Raw genomic sequence first — 6,190 nt, forward strand, 5'->3', positions numbered from 1 at the left:
CTTCCAAATTTACTCTGTTGTTGCTAATTTTAAAATGTCTTATTACTGTTACGTGTTTGCTTTTGGGTGTATCCATCATTTACGCTTGATTATAACTATTAATTTGATAGAGTCACTCGACATTGTTTATAAAGTACAACAAAAAGCCGTTCCAATACATTAAACCTAACTTGAATCTACCTCAGGTTGTACGTTTCAGATTTTTAGTTATTTGCAGTATTTATTGATTTTGTGTATGGGGTCGTTCATAAATGACGTCACACTCGTAGGGGTAGGGGGTCCGTAATTTTGTAACGGTGTGTGATGAGGGTGAGGGGGGGGGGGGTTAGATGGTGAGACGTCACACTTTTGCATTATAAAAAAGCAATATTAGAAAACGAATTTCAGACGTTATTTCGCGTTTTAGAGAACTGTTTTAAAAATTGCAATAGGAATTGACTTTAATACACTATTTTGACAGAGTTCAGACAAGATTTTGGAAAAATATTGATATTTTAAGAAAAATTCAACTGCAATTTTTAGGGGGTTGTAGGCTGATGTGTGACGTCATTTAGGGGGGGGCTGTCTTTTTGTGACGATGTGTGACGGAGGGGAGGGGGGAGGTAATAATCGTCAAAAAAGGCGTGACGTAATTTATGTATGACCCACATGCTTAATTGAGAATATCTGATCTGTGTAATTCAGTATATCTGGTATTTGTATCTTGAATGCAAGAATATTGGGTATCTGTATGTATAATGCAATAATATTTGGTATCTGTATCTTCAATGCAAGAGTACTTGGTACATGTGTCTTGGATGCAAGAAAATTTGATATCTGTTTCTTGAAAATAAACATGTTGTGTGATTCAGATCATCTCGTATATGTATCCTTCACTCTAAAGAAAATATGTTGTGTATTTGTGTAGCTAATGCAATCATTGTGAATTATATTTGTTTTAACGTAGATAGCATGATTCTGTTCTGCTTTTGTATGCATTTCATGATAGTGTCGCGCTAGCTATAATTTCTTCGTATGCTAGTTAAATTTCTTCTAGTAGTGTGCTTGTAATCTCTACTTTATGTGAGCTGACCTACAACCTTCCAATAGATTTTAAAAGTTTATGTAATCATACTAAATTTTTAAAAATAAAGAATACACATATCACAAACGGTGAAATTATAATTACATTTAAATAAATATTAAAAACGGTTTGGCAACCATCGATTACACTCATTTTCATATTTTTGCATTGAAAATAAGCCGCCGTTCAAAACTATTAAGAATTATTTTTACATATTCAAATATTTAAAAAAAGAGGCCCTTAAAACCCCTTGAAAACAACGTGAGTTGCCAGTGAAAGTAAAACAATGAAAGTCCCAACTATTGTTTCATATGATAAAATACACAATAGCTTTCAATGGGGTATAGCCTAGAAATGTATCTATATTAAATAATATAACACCCACTATCAACACAGCACACAGACTCTGCTTACTAAATTACTATTAATAACAATAATTATGTGTTTGAATATTTCTAGCCTTACTAAAACATTAAGTCATTTTAAACGCATTTCACAAATGTAAATTATACAATGTTAGTTAAAATATATGCTTTCAGGCAACAACCAGCTTTTCAAGCCTATTGACTTCTAGTAGTATACTTGTAACATCTACTTTATGTGAGATTATCTTATGATTGACTTCCGATGATTTCTAATAGTATGTTTGTAATCTCTACTTTATGTGAGAGGACCTTACGAAAGCCTTCCAATTTTCTTCTAACGGTCACCGGCAATTTTCCTGGCAGTCCCCGAAGACAATCCTGCACCTGCCAGCTGCTTCTCTACCGTACGCCTCCACGTCACCCTTGGGCTTTCATGTTTTCTCTTTTCTGTGAATTCGTTTCTTAAAATATGCCCTATGCAACCCCGTTTTCTTATTTATATTTTATCCCAAACTTTACTAAAATAATTTGATTTTATCTAAGATTCGTTTTTTTAAACGTGTACCATGCACCCTCTTTATAATTTATATTTTATCCCAAACTTTACAAAAAAAAAAAAGTAAGATTTTATCAAAGATTCGTTTTTTAGAACGTGCCCTATGCAACCTCATTTTCTCATTTATATTTTAACCTAAACTTTGCCAACAAATTTTAATTTATACTAAGATTCGTTTCTGAAAACGTGCCATATGCAACCCCATTTTCACATTTATATTTTATCCCAAACTTTACTGAAAAGTTTTGATTTAGTCTAAGATTGGTTGCTTTTTTTAAACGTGCGCAATGCACCCTTTTTTAAATTTATATTTTATCCTAAACTTTCCCTACACATTTAGATTAACTTTACCAAAAAAAAAAATAGATTTGATCTAAGATTCGTTTTTTAAATGTGCCCCATGCAACCCCATTTTTTCATTTATATTTTATCTTGAACTTAAATTAAATTTAAAACCTTTTTTTTAAATGGGTCACATGCAACCCCATTCAATAATTTATGTTTTATCCCAAACTAAAAAAAAAAATATATATATTTGATCTGAGGTACGTTTCTCAAAACGTGCCTCATGCACAGCCTTTTTTCATTTATAATTTATCCCAACTTTACCAAAAAATATTATTTAATCTAAAATTCGTTTCTTAAAACGTGCGCTATTTAACCCCATTTTCTCAATGCTATTTTACACAAACTTTACCAAAAATGTTTTAGATTTTATATAAGAATAGTTTTTTTTTATAAACTTGCCCCATGCCCCCCCATTTTATAATTTATATTTCATCCCTAACTTTACTAAAATAATATGATTTAATCTAAGATTCGATTTTTTTTAAAACGTGTGCCATGCACCTTTTAATAATTTATATTTTATCCCAAACTTTCCAAAAAAAAAAGAGTAAGATTTTATGTAAGCTTTTCTCATTTATATTTTATTCAAAATAAACCAATACAATATTTTGATTTAATCTAAGATAGGTTGTTTTTTTTAAACGTGCCCCATGCACCCCAATTTTATAATTTATATTTTATCCCAAGCTTTACCAAAAATAAGTAAGGTTTGATCTTAGACTCTTTTTTTTCAATGTGCCTTATGCATCACCATTTTCTCAAATATATTTTATCCAAACTTTACCAAAAAAAATTAGATTTGTACTAAGCGTTCCACGACATATTAAAAAAAAGATTAATACATACTAAAAACTTACCTCTCAAATATACCCCATTTTGGAACTAATCAAAGTGTAGAACAAAAGTGTAGCCATATATTTCACCCAATTAAATTATGCACAAATACATTTCAAATAATTGAACTTTATTTGTGTGATTTTTACCTAACAATAATGATAAAAAAACTAGACTTTGAACTGTCTCTTTTTAAAATATGGTCACACACTTTGACTTTTTATAATATCGATTTTTTAAAACATACGCTTCCGTTTAATTTTTTCTTTCCATCTTTTAGATCGTTAATATTAAAATATTTGAAATGTGGTTTTGTTAAAAAAATGGTCTTCTGAAGTCACATTAAATGTATATATGTATTCAATATGTGTATTGTAATGCATAATGTTTGTTTTACCCTCTAACAATACTTTATGTATCTTTATATTTTATTCGCACTCTCAACAAATTATCTCGCACAATTTATTGATCCTTTTTTCCAAATTTTATAAAAGCTGTTTCAACTAGCACAAATATAATCAAGGCCGAGTTATGATCAAAATTACTGTAAAATTGCTTTTAATATTGTTATCTTTATTATATTTGTGCATTACTTGGCGTATGTATAACCATTTAGAAACCTATATTGCTATATTTGACGTATTTAATTACACTTTTAACATTACACTAATATATCGTACATATATATCTCGAGGGCTATGGTACATATCAAATAAACTTTACATATATTTCTTTTTTTCATTTTTATATGTGTACTCACATGTATATCCCGAGGGATATAGTACATATCACATTTACTTTACATATAATTTTTTTTTCATTTTTATATGTGTGCATTATTTGGCTAGTGAATACACTATAAAAAACGTCAATTCTTAATTAGACATATTCATTTCTCTCTCTCTCTCTCTCTCTCTCTCTCTCTCTCTATCTATCTCTGTGTGTCTCTGCCTATCTTTCTCTACCTCACACAATCTCTACTTCTACCTCTCTCTTTCCTTTTCTCTCTATATCCATATCCACCTCACTCACTCTATTGCATCCATCTCTTTCACTCCCTCACTAAGTTTCTACTCTCTTCATCCTTTGTTTGAATCTCCCTCGTCGCATCCTTTTTTTCTATTTCCCTCTCTTACCATCCCATCATTTCCTCTCTCCATCTCCCTCTCTCTCTCTCTCCCTCTCTCTCTCTCTCATTCCATCACGATCAGAGTTTCTTCCAGGCATCTCTTCCTAATCTAGCCTCCCGACTAACTCTCGTGTAAATGTGGTACAAAATTTTGACTCATCACAAATATCTGATTTTGTAAAACAAAAATCGTATACGTTTGCTTCGCTATATTTCCTTCTGAATTGTTAACACTAAAATGTGTGGTTTTATTAATTAAACTAAGTTCTTTTGAAGCCCATTAAAGTCACATCTGTAATTACTATATGTATTGTAATATGTGTGTTCATATTTTTGCGATGTTTTATTTTACCCTCTACCAGCAATTGAGTTATCTTTACATTTTATTCGCACTATAAACGTATTAACTCGCACATTTTTATTGAATTTTTCTTCAAAGTTTTATAAATACTTTTTCAACTGACACAAATATCTCAGGTTTATGTTACATATCAAATTTGTTGTAACATTGCTTTAAATATTTTTTTCTTGTTTATCTGTGTTCATTATTTGGCTTATGGATAAAAATTTAAAAACCTACAGTGCTATATTAAACATATTCAGTTGTAAATCTCTCTCTCTGCCTACTTTGTTTTTCCCCATCACAACCTCTACTTCTCTCTCTCTCTTTCTCTCTATCCATCTCGCTATTTTTTATCTTAATCATCTTCATCGTAACTCAACCGTATCCCCGTCTTTCTGTTTACCTCTCTAGCTCTCCCATCATTTGTCATTTGCCCTCTCCATCTCCCTCTCTCTCTGGTACTCAAAAGATCACAAATTACTCTCTACCCAGGGAGTTGACAATAATAAATAGACTCGAAACGATGTTACCTTTTTTATGTGTTTAGAGCAGGATTTAGCTTCCTTCATTAGTGACTGAAAATACCTGGGATATACGGGGCTTAATTAACCAGAGAGACTGATTGTAGTTTGAAATAAAAAAAAAATAAGACGTAAACATGTGCCTCGTTTATATCTGTTTTAATATTCTAAACTTAAATTTAAAAAAAAAGTATTATTGCTTTAATAAATTTGTTTTATATTTTGTCATATTTTTATCGTGTATGTGCTTTAGGTATACCATTTTTATTGATCTGTGTTTCTATCTTGTTTATTCCATTTAAAAGGTTACTAATTAAAAAAAAATTACAATAAAATATTTTTAAAAATGTATTCATTTTTTTCATTCATCTTTCTTTGTTAATGCATGTTGAAACATTGAATGGCAAGCAGTGTGTATCATTCTACATAAATATTTAAATTTAAAATTAAGAACAAAAAGAGTAAAATATTCTTATTTAGTCCTAGCGATCCCTTAGACAGAGCAATTATATGCTCATGTTCATATGCTTATGTGTTTGACCACATCATACGAAGCGAGTGTGTTGTCACCACCATGCCCAGCCGAATTTACTTTCACCAACGCAAGTTAGGTACCCATCAGAGCTGGGTGGACTCTGGGTCGTTCTAATCACAAGAAACATCATTCTAACACACTATATAATAAGTACTTGCATTGGAAAAATTGCAAATGCTTCTCAACATAAACAACAAACCTTTACCCTGAACTTCCATTATCGTTTAATGTTTATGACAAATTATGATCTTTTAAAAGTGTTCAATATTTAAAATACAATTCAAAACCTAAAATCTCGTCTCACCCTAAATATAATCCAAATATGCATTTTTAAATTAGGCCTAAGCAGGTAAACTCAGAAAATACCTTTAAAATATTGTTACCCATATTAAAAGGTAACAAATTATCTACATGAAATGACAGTGTTAGCTTGTTAAGACAGCGTGAAATTGTGCATAAGCCTAATTTTATTCCTGGGTATAAACACGGTGTCAAT

Source organism: Physella acuta, unplaced genomic scaffold (genome assembly GCF_028476545.2).
Source record: "Physella acuta isolate Inbredline_101_S28 unplaced genomic scaffold, ASM2847654v3 ptg000185l, whole genome shotgun sequence".
Classification (NCBI taxonomy): Eukaryota; Metazoa; Mollusca; class Gastropoda; family Physidae; genus Physella; species Physella acuta.